The 20,560-nt window shown below is 36.6% G+C and overlaps 2 protein-coding genes and 2 pseudogenes across 3 annotated transcripts in view; 1 reads left to right on the top strand and 3 right to left on the bottom strand.

Annotated features, from left to right (window-relative positions):
- The window catches only part of LOC18103298 (cytochrome P450 72A15), a 52,022-nt gene that overhangs the window by 8,828 nt on the left and 22,634 nt on the right, over window positions 1-20,560 (bottom strand). The window contains exon 6 of one of the 2 annotated variants that reach the window (XM_052445282.1): window positions 9,902-9,936. The exons of the other annotated variant lie outside the window; for it this stretch is intronic. The gene's annotated coding sequence lies outside the window, so the exon portion shown is untranslated. Of the gene's footprint in view, window positions 1-9,901; window positions 9,937-20,560 lie in introns of those variants that run through there. 2 annotated transcript variants of the gene reach the window in all.
- LOC18103316 (cytochrome P450 72A397) overlaps window positions 1-20,560 on the bottom strand; it is a 138,832-nt gene that overhangs the window by 116,646 nt on the left and 1,626 nt on the right. The gene's annotated exons all lie outside the window — the stretch shown is intronic.
- Window positions 3,144-20,178, top strand: LOC18103302 (solanesyl diphosphate synthase 1, chloroplastic-like; annotated as a pseudogene).
- Window positions 9,902-13,663, bottom strand: LOC18103301 (cytochrome P450 72A397-like; annotated as a pseudogene).

The raw sequence follows: 20,560 nt of genomic DNA, 5'->3' as shown, positions 1-20,560 counted from the left end.
TATGTATGTTTGTTATTATGAGGAAATGAACATGCATATAAAGTAACATATGAGTAATGAAGGAATATGGATTGTCTATAATATCGGCTTGAAGGAATCATAACCAAAAACTTCCTTGTGATTCAGGAGGAGCAACCAGGATTGGATCTTCTGTTAGGGGAGGTCACGAGACAGGCGGAACAGGTGTGTGATTTTCCCTCTTTTTTGCACTTATACAATTTAAAATTCTTCTGGTGAATGCCATTACAATAAATATCGTGTTCAATGTAAATAAAGTTTTACAAAATTAGCTTCGGCTAATGGCATCCGTGATAGGAATGCCGAGAAACGAATTGCAAGATTAGCTTTGGCTAATGGCATCCGTGATAGAATTACCAGGAAATGAATCACAAGATTAGATTTTGCAAGGTCACCCGGTTCATGCAAGTAAATAAGAGTATTTAAATTAAAAATATACAAATGAGTATTAATTGGGTTTAAAAGATTTACAAGCAAAACATAAGTTGTCTGTTAGAATTCTTATGGATCCGATAGAAAATTAATACTTCTTTCATATATATTACATGAGCATATGTATATATTTTTTTATCAATATAATGGCATGATTATTTATGTAACAGGTCCATCAAATATCTAGGGAAATCATTAGTTTAGGACTCTACTTTGTCAAGTTTATTTAAATATTTAACTTAAACAAAAGAGAATTAATGCGTTTATGTAGTATGTTTTTGTGTAAACTTTGATGTATTTATAAAAGTTCAGCTTAACATGTGGTACTTTAGTTATCTTGTAATTAACCTTTTTGAAATGTTTAAGAACACTTATTATGTTGTAATGCTTTCTTTGCATGTTAATATTTCCTTTTCTTTTAAATTTTATGATATGATATGTGGGCCATGTTGATATTGAACTTACTCGTAGGATATATATATATATATATATATATATATATATATATATATATATATATATATATATATATATTGTGTGGATTGTATGAGTTGTTGAATTATGATGATTGATATAAGGTCCGGAATTATGGGACCTTGTGATGATGAGTTGATTGAGTAAATTGATAGTAGTCGATAACTTGGAATGTCCTCAATACAAATGAAACTCTGCCAAATTTTTGGTAGATTTTTTAAAAAAATTTACCCTTAAATTAAGAGAATATGTTGGGCTCTTTTAACATTGATCAAGTCGTACGACCGGGCCCGTTACATTATTTCCTCAAGTACAGTATATTTTAGTTGGTTTCTTCTCAAATCTGTGTTGGGTTTATCATGATTACTACAATAAATGGCAAATGGTCATATTTTGGGATTTCTTCTCTGTTCATATTTTTGCAGGTGGAAGTTCTGTCATGGCTAATGAACAGGTAGCAACTATCAACTTACGATGAAAAGTAAACGAATCCAACTTAAATTGGGTAAATTTTTGGTTGTACATTGTCCTAATTCCAAGAAATTTGCTTTGACAATAATATTGCAGAAAACTTGGTGTGTGGCCAAGCCATCGTCGGATCAAGCAACTTTACTAGCGAATATCAATTACGCGTGCTCTCACGTGGATTGCCAGATTCTATAAAAGGGTTACGCTTGCTTTTCTCCAGATAGTCTCATAAGCCATGCATCAATAGCCATGAATCTGTACTACCAATGTAAGGGAAGGAACCACTGGAATTGTGATTTCAGGGACTCTGGCCTCATTGTCAAGACTGATCCAAGTAAGGACTACTACATGTATGATGCATGGCAACAATGAAGACATTTTCATGTCATGCTTACGACAATTTTGTGTCAATTTGCAGGCTATAGCAACTGCATCTATGCCTAAGCCTTGGTCCAGGAAGTAATTCCTGGCAGCTTGTCTGCTGGAAATATATTGCTGCAAGGAAGCAGAAGAGTTGGTCTGACATACATTCTTGCCTAATTTTGTCAGGCCTCATTTAATTGCTGATCTCCCGATAAAGGATCCAAAATTGAATTGCAAGCTCCCAGCAAACTTACACCTCAAAAGCCCAAAACATAAACTATGATAGAAGTGCGCGAGGGTGTGGGAATTCGGATGCAAAGTAGCAACCAGCAAGTGTTGTTTGATTCAGGATCAGAACTGAGAAGAACCACCAGGTTAGGTCCTCAAGCTGATTTTTTGTGAAGACAAGTTAGAGGCCTTGATGTGCCTTGAAAAAATTCAGCTTAAGATTAAGAAAAGGCTAAAACTGCTTAGTATTTTATTGTAGATTGAAACAGTGAGTTTTATTTTTTATTTTTATGTTCTTCAAGATTTTTTTGTATAATTTTTGGTAATTGATTTTTTTTTTAATTTTATTCTTAAATATTATGTTTAGTGATATTTGAAAAAAAAAAATTTGTTTCAATTAACTTAGGATTTCTTGTGTGGTCTCTATTATTTCACAATTTGGTAGAATAAAGTTTGATTTTATTGTTTAAAAATAATTTAATCTTCAGGGATCAACTCTAAAAACAAAAGCAAGTTTTTTTTTCCACTATACAAGAAGAACGGGTTTTAAAAATTAGGTGCTTGAATTTGTTTTATTTTTATGTTTTGGTCCCTTTAGTTTTAATATTTTTAATTTTAATCTAAAAATTTATTTTATTTATATTTTAATCTTTAAATTTAAAGAATAAAAAAATCATCAAAAAATAAAAAAGATAAAGAAATTGAATGGTTGTTTGGTGATCAAATCATAGTTTTTGGTGTTCATGGGTTATATTAAGGTATTTTTTTAATATATTTTGATGTATTTATGAATAAAAAATATTTTAAAAAATAATCACTATAAAATTGCAATTGCAATTGTTTTATTAAAAATATTTAAGAGAGTGATAAAAATTATTTTTAAAATATTTTTGTTTGAAAATATATTAAAATAATATTTTTTTATTTTTTAAAATTTATATAGAAAATCAAACTAATTTAAAAACAATAACACAAAAAATTAATTTAAAAAAATAATAATTATTTAAAAAAAAAAAACACTTTCAACCTGCCGAGTAATCTATGTGTTTCTCAAGGCTGTTAGTTATATGACAAATTGAGCAATATTTTTTATCTGGGTATTTTAATTGGATAGCAAAACATTGTTTCTTTTTAGCTTTCTTGGGGTGTTGCTATTGAGAATGATGTAAATGACTTGCCGTAATCTTGATTTTGGAAGGGCTACACTTCATTTGGTGGCTTGTGGCTGCTCCTCTAGTGATTCAATAGATAGGTATTCGGTGAGGAATTATGCAAAGTCAGTTTCTAAGAGTTGTAACAGGGATTATGGTTCCAGGAGAATGGTTTGTTGCCGGCGAGATATTGCTAGGTGTTGAGTTTCTTCAACAAAGACCCCTGCCTTTCCTAGTTCTGTGAAGAAATGAGATTGCCGACAGGGCAAGTTTTGGGTGGTGTAGTTGCATTCGACGACCCTTTCTTGTAAATAAAATAAATGTACAAATTAGTAGAAATATCAATATTTGTTAATGATGTGCGCATATTTATTCTCATAGAGTACGAAGCTCACCGAGAGAGCCACTCTGAATTGCGAAACAACTTGTACAGAAGGCACTGTCCTCCAAAAGAACACTATGATTCATCAGTGCCATATTCTGCGGCTCGGACCCATCTTGCAAAGATGTCTCACTAATTTTTATCAATCCTTCTTTTCAGTGTCTTGTGTTTTCAACTTATTTTCAATATAAAAGAATTATTCTTCCAGTCTAAATCTTTACATTAATTTGGAAAATTTCCTTACCTTGATACGGTGCGCTGTTGGAGTTTGAGAGCCCTAACGATCAGACACAAATGGCCGCCAAGTCAATCCTTGCAAGTCGTTGCCATTCATTAACCATTTCTTTGTTGACCACAGTTTAGTGCTTTCCTAATTCATTATGATTCTGGTGAATCCATTTACTTAACATAACATTTAAGTGCTTGGTCTCCATCAATAAAGCACCTGCCATTGATTTAATATGTTGTAATGCTTGAAATGTTGGTATTTTTGTTCATTTTTGGCTTGATACAGGGGTTGCTGAAGGTCCCACAGTACTTCTGAATTTGAAGAAAGAGTCAAGAGAACCAGTTTCATTAACAAATATGTTTGAAGTGGTTGCTGCTGATCTTTAGACTCTTAAGCAAAATCTCCGGTCGGTGAGTGCCCTTTTTAGATATTTGTTATTGAGTAGTTAATACATGTTAGATATTGTGTAGTTAGACATATGTTAGGACGTAGTTATTGCTATTGTGCTATTGAGTTTTTCCATGCCAATAATGATTTGTTGATTCTTGGAATACGGATGTGGTTTTGCTTCAAAATGCCATCTTGAATTGTTGTGTTAGTCTGTGACTGTGGTAGTTATCCTTGTATGTAATTTATTTTGCTGGGAATTGGCTCTTCTTCCTCAGTCTCTTCCTCAAGAATTTGGTTCCTGGCTCAAGTGCATGCTCATTCATCTTCATTCCATAGAAAGATGCATTATGATTTATCTGAATGTTAGGATGATGCTTAATCAGTAAATAGTCAATGTTTGCTTGTAGTAGAATATGTTAGAATAATGAAGACAAACAATGCCCCACCTCCACTATTTGCTAGTGGGAACAACTCATCTCCCACTTAGCACAAAGTGGAAGCACATGGTGGGAACAACTCATCCCACTTAGCACAAAGTGGAAGTTCATGGTGACCATGATCTCTTGTTCCCAGCTTAGTCTATAAATAGACACATTGAAGAGCTGAGGGTGTGCGGCAGAACATACATAAGAAGATAGAGAGAGCTTGAGTGAAAGTGAGTTGAGTAGAGAAGAGTGTTTTTCACCTCCTCCTTGTTTGTATTGTTTTTTTGATTGATTAATACAAACCAGTAGCTCCGTGGAGTAGGCAAGTTGTTGAACCACGTAAATTTGATGTGTGTTTGATTTCTGGAATTTCCTAACAACTGGTATCAGAGCTTGTTCTTGAAAAAGAGGGTGTTGGATCCAAACCCAGAAATCAAAGTTATCAAAATGTGTTTTTATACATACCATCGTGTAAGGGAAAACGAGAGCAACCCACTGGTGAAACTCCGGCGAAGAACCAACCACCTGAAGCAAACGGTTCAAAGCAAGACTTGTTGTAAAAGGATTTCAACAAAAGAAAGGGGTTGACTACTCTGAGATATTTTCTCCAGTTGTGAAGCTCACAACAATCAGAATTGTTCTGGGGATAGTAGCTGCAGAAAATTTACATCTTGAACAATTAGATGTAAAAACAGCATTTCTTCATGGTAACTTGGAGGAAGACATTTACATGCAACAGCTATAGGGGTTTGCAATACAAGGAAAGGAGAACCAAGTCTGCAAGCTAAAGAAAAGTCTATACGGTTTGAAGCAAGCTCCAAGACAGTGGTACAAGAAGTTTGACAACTTCATGTGTAGTTCGGGGTACACAAGATGCCAAGCTGATCATTGTTGCTATGTCAAACATTTTGACAACTCCTACATCATTCTACTATTATATGTGGATGATATGCTGATTGCAGGATCCAGCATTGAGGAGATTGACAAGTTGAAACAACAGTTGTCAAAATAGTTTGAAATGAAGGATCTGGGAGCTGCTAAACAAATACTTGGCATGAGAATCATTAGAGATAAAGACAAAGGCATACTAAAGCTTTTACAAACAGAGTATGTCAAGAAGGTTCTCAGCAGGTTTAATATGGATAATGCTAAACCAGTAAGTACACCTATGGGGAATCATTTCAAGCTCAGCAAAGACCAGTCACCAAAAACTGAGCTAGAATATAGATACATGGATAAGATTCCATATGCCTCAGCTATCGGCTCTTTGATGTATGCTATGGTCTGTACCAGATTAGACATTGCCCATGCAGTGGGAGTTGTAAGCTAATATATGAGCAATCCTGGAAAGCAGCATTGGAAGGCGGTAAAATGGATCATGAGGTACTTAAAAGGTTCCCCGGAAACTTGTCTCAGTTTCAAAGCTGGTGGTTTGAAACTTGAGGGTTTTGTAGACACTGATCTAGCAGGAGATATTGATAGTAGAAAGAGCACTATAGGATATGTATATACTCTAGGAGGTACTGCTGTTTCCTGGAGTTCTACCTTGCAAAATATCGTCGCTCTTTCAACAACAGAAGCTGAATATGTTACAGTTTCAGAATCTGCAAAAGAGATAGTATGGCTACAGAGTGTCCTAAAAGAATTGGGCAAGATGAATGGAAAGGGTACTTTGTATAGCGACAGTCAGAGTGCAATCTTCCTTGCCAAGAATCCAGCATTTCACTCCAGGACTAAGCATATTCAGATCAAATATCACTTCATCCGACAATTGCTGGACAATGAGCAACTAATGTTAGAAAAGGTCTGTGGGAGCAAGAATCCAGCTGACATGTTAACCAAAGGAGTTACACTTGATAAACTGAAATTGTGTAAAACTTCAGTTGGTCTTCAAGGATAAAAGATAATTTCATTGTTTGTCTTCAAGTGGAAGATTGTTAGAATAATAGAGACAAACAATGCCCTACCTCCACTATATGTTAGTGGGAACAACTCATCTCCCACTTAGCACAAAGTGGAAGTTCATGGTGACCATGATCTTTTATTCCCAGCTTAGTCTATAAATAGACACATTGAAGAGCTGAGGGTGTGCGGCAGAACAGACAGAAGAAGATAGAGAGAGCTTGAGTGAAAGTGAGTTGAGTAGAGAAGAGTGTTTTTCTCCTCCTCCTTGTTTGTATTGTTTCTTTGATTGATTAATACAAACCAGTAGCTCCGTAGAGTAGGCAAGTTGCCGAACCACGTAAATTTGATGTGTGTTTGATTTCCTAACAGAATATGTCCTAGTAGATCAATGAAGAATGAACTTTTACCAATATATTAACTAGTGGTTAGCTGATAGACCACCTCAAATGTTCTGAGTTGATATAAGTTGGCATAGCGGTAGTGCGTAAAAATTTAAATTCAGCACTGAATCTGTACTTAAGTACAAGTAAACAAGGTTATTTTGGCACAAGATGAGTTCACAAAAGAGGGCCACTGCATAAGAACTTCTACCTGCTTCCATGTTCTACTTGTGTGTTTTCTATTATCTATTACCCTCTATATTGATGAGTCATGTACCTTTTTGCACTGGATCAGAATAGTTTTTTCTTGTTCTTTATATCCAGCCTTTTATATTTCTGATGAAGATGCTCTGGTAGATTGTTGCTGCAGAAAATACGGTTTTGATGTCTGGAGCTGAGCAGAAATTTGGTGCTGGTGGGAAGAGAATGTGACCAGCTCTGGTCTTTCTAGTGTCAAGAGCCACGGCAGAAGTAGTCGGGTTGAAGTAAGTTTTATCCAGTATTTTAAGGGCTTCGTATGGTGCTGAATGGAATAGAAAAATTATATTGCATTTCTGCTTTGCAGGGAACTTACAACTGAACATCGGCGTTTAGCAGAGATTATTGAGATGATCCACACTGCAAGTTTAATACATGACGATGTATTGGATGAAAGTGACATGTGAAGAGGTAGGATTTCGAATTTCACATCAAAGCAACTTGAAAAATCTCATTAATGTCACTGCATCATTCACCAACACATGCTTATTGAAAAAACCCAAGCTATTTTAAAACTTACAGTGAACAAGGATCTAATGTTAGTCACCAACGCCCACTTACAGTTTGCATGCTCTATTCTTAGTATTTGTATAGCGCTGAGGTCTTTGTAGCTGTGGAATGGTAACAGACAACAAACTCTATTTGGTTATTGTAATATGCTTACAGATATTCTTGTACAGCATGCTTGATGGAAAGAATACTCAATCCGGTTATCAGCTTTATAATCTGTATTGGATAAGGTCTTGTGTCTTACTGTAACTAAAAGATCAGTTTATAGAACATATATCATGGTTGTGCTCCCTAAATTAGCTTCATTTGGAGAATTTCTAAATGAGTATTTCTAGACATATGCAAAGATTTAAATATAAAAGCTTCATGAAATGTATCCAAGGATTATAAGTTTTAATTCCATTTGCCCTGTTTAGAGTTTTGCAGAGCCAGTCCAAGGCTGAAGAGAGAAGGGTTCTAATAGATGGATGACCAACAGGCTCGCATATTAGTTAGACCTTGTCAACCTAGCTGTGAGATGAAAATTATGATTTTTTGAAGCCAACTTTGATTATTTGGACTTGTTCATTGCCCTAGAATCCTATTTCCCTTACGAACAGCAACTGAATTTATCTATTATTCTTCCAAGCAGGGATTGTGAAGAAATATTTGGTTGAATGGGCTTGTGCACGATATTGTATGAAGATCCAATGAAATATGTATCCTTTCTTTCTTAAAAACCTATAAACTTGTGGGAATCTGAAGAGAGACATCACTTTATCTGAGAGTATGTCATAGATGAGTGAGATCTTAAGCCATACATCACTACTTATCTGTCAGTATGTCATAGATGAGTGATAGCTGAAGCCTGCTTTCAATGTAAATCACTATGCTAGAGCCTATTGACCGGAGATGAGCTTGAATGTGCACATCCAAAGTGATGTAATACACTACTTTCACTGTTAAAATAATTGCTCCCTAATCAGAGATTAAAAACTGAAGGAAATATGCTAAGTAATCACTGGTACTGACCGCGCGATCATTGGATCTCATACTTATCACATCAAGTAGAGTAGCAAAACTGAAATATCTATTACACACTTTATTGCATTTTGCATTTTGCATTTTGTTTTTTGTTTCTAATTTAATTTCTCTGACTTTCAGTTCACTGCTGCTAATTTGCTGGGAAGGAAACTGTTCATCAACACTATGGTACAAGGGTAGCAGTACTGGCTGGGGACTTTATGTTTGCTCAATCGTCATGGTACCTAGCAAATCTTGAAAATATTGAAATCATTAAGCTTATCAGCTCGGTAGGTCTGCAACTCCATTCTGTATATCCGAGTATTTATAGTCCAGTATATAACCTTGGAGTTCTTGCACTATGCTATATATTATTTAATTTAAAAAAAAGTTGTAACTGAAGCTGATTTACAATTGTACTTGCTCATGGCAGGTTATCAAGGATTTTGCAAAGGGTGAAATAAAGCAGGAATCTAGCTTGTTCGACTGTGATCTTGAAGTTACTACAAGACAGCCTCCTTAATTGCTGCTAGTACCAAAGGAGCTGCTATTTTTAGTGGCGTGGACAGTAATGTTTGCATGCTAATGTATGAATATGGTAAGAATCATGGTCTATCCTTCCAAGTTGTGGATGACATATTAGATTTTACACAGTCAGCAGAGCTGCCGGGGAAGCCAGCTGGCAGTGACCTGGCAAAGAGGAACCTGACTGCTCCAGTACAGAGAAATAATCGAGACCGAGTTCCGTGAGAGTGGTTCTCTTGATGAAGCTACTGTGGTGGTTCTGGACAAAAATACAAAAATACTCCTAAATACATACCTGATTTTTTGTCTTAGGGCCAAAAATATACTTTTATTACATATGAATAATAGAAAAACAAAAAAAAACCCTTATCTAATAGCCCTAAAATTTTTTGATCTTAGTAAAGAAATATCTAAAAATTTATAAAAAAATCAAAACATAAAAAATACATTTAGTCAATAGCTCTAAGTTTTGTTGACTCCGGGAATAAAAGAGTTTTTATACCGTTTAAAAAAAAAAAAATTTACACCCCAAATAATTTTTTAATAATCAATGAGCTAGTAGATAAGATCAAAACACCCCATCCTCATCCTCGAGTAGGTTTTTTTTTTCCACTCAAAAGAAAATATGCAATTTTATTATAGTAATCTACTATGATTACAGCAAAACAACCCACGTACGGTACTATAATGTTGTGATTAATATGACAAATATGTCATTGGACATCATAACATAATTTGCACATAATATTATAAACTAGAGGTTTTCTTTTTGGTTTGGTTTATTGGGAGATCCAACCTCCTTTATACCCTGGGATAACTCTTACCCGTCACATATAAACATTTTAGAGTTTACGTAATATCATGGGAGCACCATGCTGTGGCTGAAGAGTTACGACTGTGCGAGGAGCATGAATATACGACGGAGAGAGCTCAAAAGAGTAGAGCTGTAAAACCATTGCCACAGCTATTTTTGCTTCAATCAAAGCAAAGTTTTGTCCAACGCATATTCGAGGACCCCATCCAAATGGAAGGAATGAGACTTGACTCTTTGTTGCCTTTGAAACACCTTCAGCAAACCTCTCTGGTTTGAACTCAGAGGCATCATCACCCCATAGTTCATGATCTTGGTGAAGGAGGATTGTTGGCACCGAGATCTGCACTCCGGCAGGTAATAGCAAATTTCCAAGCTTTATTTCTTCATGAACATCTCGATTAAGCATAATTACCGGCGGGTATAACCTAAGAACTTCATACAAAATCATGGTAACCTGTAACATGCATCAAAAGAGAGAATGATACTACATGGTAAGAATCCATTAAAAAGGTGATGCGATCCACTTTGATAAAATAAAATATCGCATATATATCCACTTTGATCATTTGCATGCCATTTCAACTTACTAAATTGAGAATCTTTATGTTGATCCAAGAGCTAGTAAATCTCATTCTTAATGTATATAGATGTCACCTCCTAGCTTGCTTGCGTACTCATCTGTTGGTTGTTTTTCCTCGTCATTTTGGCCGATTAATAATTCAACGAAAGAAAACATGAACGTTTTTTTTTCTGCTATCTTACTTTTTCTTCAAAGGATACCTAAGCTTGCATTTTAAATGCAAGAATGCTCTGTGTTCTTAACAATAACAAGACAATATTGATGTAGAAGAATTCAGTTGCAAATGCAGAGAAATACTCACAACTTTAAGGTGATTTAGCCCATCGAAATCTGGTTTTTTGTTACCAAAGACTTGCACAACCTCTTCTCTTGCGCGTGCTTGCCAATTCGGATACTGAGCCAATAAAACCATGGTCCAGGTAAGAAGAACTGAGGTTGTTTCTTGTCCAGCAACGTAGAATATTTTACATTCATCAATCACATCTTCAATGCTCATTCCGACGCTCTTGGTATTTCCATGCTCTTGTATTTCTCTAAAATTGGATTCCAGAAGTAAACCCAACAAGTCATTCTTTGCATCTTCACCAGCACTCATTGCTTGCTCTCTTTTGTTGATGAGAGCATTAAGAGAAGCTTTTATTTCTTTGTCAATAGCTTTTAGCCTTCTATTAGATGGGATCGGCAGAAACCTACATGCAATCCATGAACATGTTGTCAAGAGATTTGGATTTGTTCTGCTTCTTACTTTTAAGATATATCTCATTGAACAAGGACTAACTTGAAGGAACTGAATTGTAATGTCCAGCAAAAACAGAATAAAGAGTTACCTGTACCCTGGTATGACAATTGCTTTTATTATAAAATGAACTGTAAGATCGGTAAGTTCCTTGAGGAGGTCAAATATTCTTTTTCCTTCTTCGTAATTACTTCCAAACGACGTTCGAGAAATAGCATCACATGTTAAGCCTTGAAGATCAGGCCAGACATCCAATTCACATGAGCCCTCGTCTACAGAGACCAGCTTCTCCCACTTGTTAATCATCCCGCTACAACTTTCGGAAAACGCAGGTATCATAAGCTGTAAAACAGAATATATCATCATCGAAAGTTTTATACTACAGCTATATATATGAGAGCACAACATGCTATCATTTTTATACTCATTCAAGGCAATCGAATAGCATGGATGCTTATAGGCAAATAAGTTGAGACTATCATGATCACCTTTAGCTTCTCTTGATGGAATGCTGGGTTGATTATCTTTCTATGTTTAGCCCATTTTCACCCTCGTGACTTCCAAGTCCACATGCTAGATGTTTCAACAGCGGGTGCGAGGGCTTCTGATATTCATTTATCTTCATGAATACGTCCTTTATCTGATCAGGGTTCATGATGTTCACTCTTGGTTTCGGCCCAACCCACATAAATGAATTCTTACCTGCATCGTCAGAGGAAGCATACTTATTAATCAAAATATATATATATATATATTCTTCTGTTGAGGGAAATACACGAGGCTCAAATTGAGATATGAACAAAAGAAATCCAAACCCAGAAAAAATTGCACTTCACACTATAAGGTAAAATTCTTGTAAGAGAATTTTTATTTCTTTTTCTAATAGATTTTTATATTTTTATGAACACCTCAATAGAGTTGACAAAGTATAATCTTCTCTAGATGCAACTTTACTTTAACATGCAAGAAAACGTAAAGTTATGATTCTTTTAATATACCTAGATAAATACAAAAGTATTAATTTTGTTAAATATAAATCAACATTTAGAATCTGATTTTTGAATCATAAAATAATCAAGTTACCCCACACAACTACACAATTGTACCCTCACAACACGAATAGGTTATATTATACACAACCTAAACTAATCACTATGCACCCATTATACACCATCTAGATTATCACATGCAACCTATATACTATTATTATCCATTCAATAAACACAGTCACAATTTACTCTTCTTCTTTTTTTTTTCTTGTTCCTCCACGCACACAATACTATTAGTTTTCGACCACACTAGATATTCTCAGAACCTGTTTGATATTGTGATATCGGTTGTTTTTTAAAGTGTTTTTTCATTTAAAAATAAATCAAAATAATATTTTTTCATTTTCTAAAATTTATTTTGACATCAAAACGATCTAAAAACACCAAAAAATTAATTTGAAGTAAAAAATTTAATTTTTTAATTTTTTTCAAAAATATTTTTGAAATGTAAAAATAAACATACGATATTAAATTCTTTTATTTATATTTATACAACCTCTAGCCAACTAATAACAAGTTCAATACTGACTTGGAAACCAATGTTTTCAACTATTAGTAATTAGTACTGTTCTGTCCAGTAGGAAACCAACACTACCAAGAGATCAAATACGCATACCATGAATATTGAAAATTAATACCCACTTGGTCTGTTTTAAAAATATTATAACTCTCTAAAACTATAATTAAGAAGTAATTAATTTAATCTATATATTTTTCTCCCATTGATAGAAAACTAGGTTTGAGGCGAGAGTAGTCCACAAGAGCACTATAAAATGAAATAAAATAAGAAAATCGGCTGAAACATTCGGCCAGCACAGTGGTTTTAATTTCTCAATCATTGGCGCCTTATAGAAAACAAAAGGAATTTCTTAATAAATCGGAGAAATATTTAACTAGCAAGAAAAATCATCTTTTCTACGAGAGAGATAATAAAGGGTTGCGTGTTGAAATACCATAATCCTTGACCAGTTGATGGAGGAAGGGCATGACACGAGGTAGAAGAGCGTCTGATAAACCAATGGGTTTGGTCCTTGCTTCCTTCAACATATCTGATTTTTCTTTCCAGTCTCCAAACAAAAGCCTGTAAGGCTTGCCTGCAAAACCTTGTTGTCTCAAGCACCTCTCGACCTTCTTCGGCCGAAACCAAACCCAGTTCAAAACCCTCCATGCCCATCTTAGCACTGCAACATAAACAATGGAGACTAGAATTGAAGTGACTGTTATTGACATTTTTACACGAAGAAATAAATCCAGAAATGGATCAGAGAGCGAGAGATAAGGCGAAGACTTTGGGCAGGTGATGTGCGCAGAGACCAATTAAATATTATTGCCTTCAAACATTTCTTTCCAAGCAAGTTTCAATGATCCTAGAAGGGGGTGGGTGATATTTTTTTATTGTTTGTGTGGTAGAAAGTCAATTCTGAATGGACATCTCCATATCATTAATTCATGAGAATAAACAAATTAGAATCTCAGCATAAACTAATATTCCCTTTCCTTATCATTAATTCATGCAACATAAACTAATATTCCTTTTGTTTGGATTCTTTACGGTTGTAGTCATTAGATTAATTAATAAAACTGCAACTAATTATATTCGCCAGCAGCAGTTTCTTCTTAGTAGAGATCATTCATCTTCTTCCTCTGTTACTTCTCATCAAGCATCCAGGAAATCAAAACTGCAACTTCTCTTCCCTAGCAACATGGACAATCAAGAACTTCAACAGTCTGTTGCCGCTGCATCAGCTCTTCAATCTTCTTTCTCCCTTGTGGTGCAATCAGTTATGTATGGCGCATCCCATACTGCCTCCATTATCCCTTATTATAGAATGTATAGCTTGTATATATCAGAATAGAAAAATAATATAGGATTATTCCAATGTTGTAATCCCTACAGTTATTGCTGTGTTCTGCCACATATATATAAATAGGAAGGTTGGCTAAGGCACAACTTAACACATTCTATAAATATCCTTCTTCCTAACACACACCAGGTAGTCTCTTTAAAACTCTCCAACCATAATTTCCTGTATTGGAGGATGCAGATGAAACCGTTTCTCTTGGGCCAAGGCGTGTATTCCTTTGTTGATGGCACATCACCATGTCCCCCTTCACATCTAGCATCTGCTGAGACATCTACACTCTCTATCAACCCTGCATATTTGTCATGGGAGCAGCAAGATCACTTAATCATGAGTGCCCTCCTATCTTCTCTCTCGGTGGAAGTTCTACACTTGGTTGTGGATTGTAACACCTCTCATGCCATCTGGACAACTCTGGAAACAACTCTTGCCTCTCCCTCAAATTTCAGAATTATATAGCTCCATGGCTCATTCCAGGATTTACGACAAAATGATGATTCTGCCAGCATTTACTTGCAGAAGGCAAAGGCCTTGTTTGATGAACTTGTTGCCGCTAGCAGACCAATCTCCTTGGCATAATTCAACTTGTATGTATTTCAAGGGTTACGCAGTGAGTTTAAGGATCTTGTCACCAGCTTGTCCACTAAGCATGCTCCCATCACCTACACTAATCTCCATAGCAGCCTTCTTACACATGAGTTTCTTCACAAAGCCTCTCTCCAGCCATCTGTAACAGCTCCTCTGTTACCAACTCCAACGCAGCAGCCACCTGCGTTCTTTGTGTAGCATCAACCTGGTAGATGGGGTCGTTTTCGTGGGGGCTGGAGACCTAACAATCGCAGCAATTATTATCGTGGCAATGGACCAGCTCACAGTTATGTTTCGGGTCAACAATCTAGCCAAAATGGAAATTGGTTCTCCTCTAGTCCTTCCTCACGGCCAACAGGTAGTTTTGGGCAGCAAGGAAATCGTTTTGGTGGTTATACTCGCAATATAAAATGTCAGTTGTGTTATGAATATGGGCATACTGCTCAACAATGTTCTCGGTTGGCTACTCATCATATGCAAGCTAATGTTAATCTCGCATTTAATACTGCCTCTACCACTACTCTTGTTACTTGGTTTCTTGATACAGGTGCAAATCATCATGTCACGCTGGACCTTGTTAGTATGACGAGTTCAGAACCTTATCTTGGAAATGATCATCTGCATGTTGGTGATGGTAAAGGCCTTGTTATCTCAAATATTGCTCACTATAAAATTCGCTCACTAAACCGCAAGTTTACTTTATCCAATATTTTACATGTTCCTGCCATTCAAAAACCTCTGATATCTGTTTAAAAATTTTGTCTTAAGAATAACGTCTTTTTTGAATTTCATTCCTCTCTATTTTATGTTAAGGATCTCATGATAAAGGAAGTTCTTCTTTCCGGTAAGAGTAGAGATGGTCTATATGTTTTGTCCGCGTCATCCGCAACATCGTTGCCTCAAGCTTTCTCCTCTACCTGTCTATCTACTTCAGTTGATGTCTGGCATCGTCGCCTTGGGCATCCTAGTCCACGTATTTTGCATTTATGGGTGAAAAATAAAGTGTCATGTACGTCCACTCAGTTTAATTTTTATTATCTTGCGTGCCCTTTGGGCAAGTCGTCACGTCTGACTCTAAAAACTACGGGTCATCAAACTCGAGCTCCTCTTGACTTGATTTTTAGTGATGTTTGGGGTCCATCCCCTATATTGTCCTCTGATGGTTTTCGCTATTTTGTTATTTTTGTGGATGCTCATACGAAATTTATATGGTTTTATCCTTTAGTTGCTAAGTCTGATGTTTTTGCAATTATTCATCAGTTTCAGACGCTTGTGGAGCGCCAATTCTCCTTAAAAATTAAGTCTGTTCAAACCGATTGGGGTGGTGAATATTGAAAACTAAATACATATTTTAAAACGATTGGTATTCATCATCGTGTGATCTGCCCGCACGCTCATGAACAAAATGGCATGGTTGAACGCCGTCATAGACATATTGTTGAAACTGGACTTACTCTTCTTAGGCAGTGTCACGCTCCCTTTAAATATTGGAGTTATGCTTTTGAAAGTTCTATTTATTTGACTAATCGCATGCCCACTCCAGTTCTTAATCATAAGACACTGTTTGAATGTCTTCTAAAATCGACTCCTGATTATGCGTTTCTTCATACTTTCGGGTGTCTATATTTTCCTTTTCTTCGTCCATACAATGCTCACAAGTTAGATTTTCGGTCAACTCCTTGTGTTTTTCTAGGATATAGTACCTCTCATCTCGGTTATCGATGTTTTGATTTGTCGTCCAAACAAATTTATCTTGCTCGTCATGTCCGATTTCATGAAAATATTTTTCCTCTTGATAAAACTGAACAGATGGCAGCAACACCCAAACAGCCCTCTGCTCTCTCTATACCCGTCACTTTACATCCTCTCATGCCACCCTCTCCAGTTCCTTCACCACTGCCCTCTACACTCCCTACACCTCCTTCGGCTCACTTACCATTATCTGCATGTTATTATGATCATTCTTCAACTGCAGGTTCAGATTCGTCACACTCATAGGCGTTGCCCAACGTTGCTGCTAGCTCCCCTATTATGGGCGTTTCTTCTGTTGGGTCTCCCTCACGGTCTGCGCCTATATTGAGTCCTTCAACCGCAGGTTCTTCCTCTATTTCCCCTCGTGGAATTAACGTATGTGTTGATCTGTCTAAATTCAATCTTCAGCATATCCCTGCCACTGTCTCTTCTCCATCTCAGCGGGCTCGCACCCATCTTATGGTGCTTCGCCCGCATCCAGAAAAAAATGCCAATCTTAACATATGGCTGTCTCACGAGTCGCGACCTTACCTTAGCAGGAACCATTGACATTTAAGGACGCCAACAGGTATGTGACTTGGCACACTGCCATGCAGGAGGAGCTTCGGGCACTTTACTCTAATCAGACTTGGTTGTTGGTGCCCCCCCATCCGTCTATGAATGCGATTGGCAGTAGATGGGTTTACAAGATTAAAAGACATGCTGATGGTCAGGTCACCCGATATAAAGCACGGTTAGTTGCCCGCGGCTTCACTCAGCAAGAAGGAATTGATTATTTGGAGACGTTTAGTCCAATGATTAAGCCTACAACGGTTCGCCTTGTGCTCACTATTGTTGTCTCATATGGTTGGACCATTCATCAGTTGGATGTTCATAATGCTTTCCTGAATGGCATTCTTCAGGAAAAGGTATACATGGCGCAACCGCCTGGGTTTGTTGATCCTGCACTCCCGTCTCATGTGTGTCGTCTCCATAAATCTCTGTATGGTTTGAAACAAGCCCCTCGCGCTTGGTACAACTGGTTGAGTGAGTTTTTATTCTCTATTGGATTTCAAGCATCCAATGGTGATCTTCTCTGTTTATTCTCTCTCTCGATGGTGCCATGATTTACCTGCTTGTGTATGTTGATGATATTTTATTAACCGGGAGTAACTCAGCTGTGTTTCATAGATTGATTACTTTGCTGCAATCAGAATTTAAGCTTCGGGATTTAGGCTCTGTTCATTTCTTCTTGGGCATTGAAATTAAATCTACTGCTATGGGTATCTTATTAAGCCAACATAAATATGCCATGGACATCATCCAACACGCAGGTATGACTTCGTGCAAACCACTTGATACTCCTTTGTCTGCCTCCTCCAAATTAGGACTTGTACCGGGTACTCTTTACTCTGATCCCATATGGTATCGACAGATTGTTAGGGCATTACAATACCTTACCTTCACTAGACCTGATATCTGCTATGCAGTCAACAAGGTATGTCAATTTATGCATACCCCTACTGAAGATCATTGGTCTGCTGTTAAACGAATCCTGCATTACCTCCAGGCTACAGCAACCTATGGTCTGCACATCACTCAGGATTCTCCCTTGTCTATTCATGGTTTCACAGATGCTGATTGGGCTGCCAGTATTGACGATTGAAAATCCACAGATGGTCATCTTGTGTACATTGGCTCTACCCCTATTTCATGGAAATCCGGGAAACAACGAACTGTTGTGAGGTCCTTTATTGTATATTGTCCTACACATATATATAGAAAGGGTTGGCTAACCATAGATTAAACGTCCTAATTATTAGTTAGACCTTGTCAACCTAGCTGTGAGATGAAAATTATGATTTTTCGAAGCCAACTTTGATTATTTGGACTTGTTCATTGCCCTAGAATCCTATATCTCTTAAGAACAGCAACTGAATTTATCTATTATTCTTCCAAGCAGGGATTGTGAAGAAATATTTGGTTGAATGGGCTTGAACACTGTATTGTATGAAGATCCAATGAAATATGTATCCTTTCTTTCTTAAAAGCCTATAAACTTGTGGGAATCTGAAGAGAGACATCACTTTATCTGAGAGTATGTCATAGGTGAGTGAGATCTTAAGCCATACATCACTACTTCTCAGTCAGTATGTCATCGATGAGTGATAGCTGAAGCCTGCTTTCAATGTAAGTCACTAAGCTAGAGCCTATTGACTGGAGATGAGCTTGAATGTGCACATCCAAAGTGATGTAATACACTACTTTCACTGTTAAAATAATTGCTCCCTAATCAGAGATAAAAAACTGAAGGAAATATGCTAATTGTTAAGTAATCACTGGTACTGACCGTGCGATCATTGGATCTCATACTTATCACATCAAGTAGAGTAGCAAAACTGAAATATCTATTACACACTTTATTGCATTTTGCATTTTGCATTTTCATTTTTTTTTTTTTCTAATTTAATTTTGGGCCTACTGCAAGGCCTTCTCTGACTTTCAGTTCACTGCTGCTAATTTGTTGGGAAGGAAACTGTTCATCAACACTATGGTACAAGGGTAGCAGTACTGGCTGGGGACTTTATGTTTGCTTAATCGTCATGGTACCTAGCAAATCTTGAAAATATTGAAGTCATTAAGCTTATCAGTTCGGTAGGTCTGCAACTCCATTCTGTATATCCGAGTATTTATAGTCCAGGATATAACCTTGGAGTTCTTGCACTATGCTATATATTATTTAATTTAAAAAAAAATGTAACTGAAGCTGATTTACAATTGTACTTGCTCAATGGCAGGTTATCAAGGATTTTGCAAAGGGTGAAATAAAGCAGGAATCTAGCTTGTTCGACTGTGATCTTGAAGTTACTACAAGACAGCCTCCTTAATTGCTGCTAGTACCAAAGGAGCTGCTATTTTTAGTGGGGTGGACAGAGCTGCTATTTTTAGTGGGGTGGACAGTAATGTTTGCATGCTAATGTATGAATATGGTAAGAATCTTGGTCTATCCTTCCAAGTTGTGGATGACATATTAGATTTTACATAGTCAGCAGAGCTGCCGGGGAAGCCAGCTGGCAGTGACCTGGCAAAGGGGAACCTGACTGCTCCAGTAATATTTGCTCTAGAGCAATCACCAAAACTAGGAGAAATAATCAAGACCGAGTTCCGTGAGAGTGGTTCTCTTGATGAAGCTACTGAGTTGGTTATGGACTGTGGTGGCATTGAAAGGGCACAGGAATTGGCAAAAGAGAGAGCTGATCTTGCAATTCAGAATCTCAGATGTCTTCCTCGGGGATCCTAGCTATCAATCAGCTCTCGAGGAAATGGTGCTGTGCAATCTCGAACGGGTTCATTAGTGCAATACATCTTGTTGTACAAGTTATTAGTTGATCAAAAAACAATAATTTACAAGGAGTGCGGAGGCATATAGCGAAAAATACTATGCAACAAGCCTCTATGGGTGCCAGGATTATTTTCTGCATTTCAGACAAGTCCTGCAGAAGAGAAGCTGCTGGAGACTCATTCTATATTTCTTCTAAGCCATTGAGCTGTGATGTCAGCTAATTATACATATATTCAGTTACTACCCTTTTTCTTTACTCCTTTTTATGCTCGGTTAATTGTGTATTTTCTTACACTAGCTATCTAACCCTAAACTCTTGGTAGGAGAGAGAGAGAAAAAAACTAATACCAGTGACAATTCAATTATCATATGCCATTTCATGTCATATTAGGTGGGAAAGAACACAATAGCACATCCAAAGAGAGTGTGAAATATCAAGTTTAGCCATCATTATCGTCTGAATGATGCAGACATTATCCACTCGTTAGCGTATGTGCTTACCACACATCAATAACTTTTCTGATTAAAAAATTAAAAACTCAACGTGAAAATACTAAACCACTCGTATGACCTTGATAATTACAAAAAAAAAAACCTGTGTGAAAATACAAAAATACCCCTAAATAAAAACCTGATTTTTTTATCTTATCTAGAGCCAAAAATATACTTTTAGAATAATGAAAAAACAAAAAAAAACTTCGTCCAGTAGCCCAACAA

This window comes from Populus trichocarpa, chromosome 11 (genome assembly GCF_000002775.5).
Source record: "Populus trichocarpa isolate Nisqually-1 chromosome 11, P.trichocarpa_v4.1, whole genome shotgun sequence".
Taxonomy (NCBI): Eukaryota; Viridiplantae; Streptophyta; class Magnoliopsida; order Malpighiales; family Salicaceae; genus Populus; species Populus trichocarpa.
Note: the sequence above shows the minus strand (reverse complement) of the source record. Positions and strands in the feature narration are given on the sequence as shown.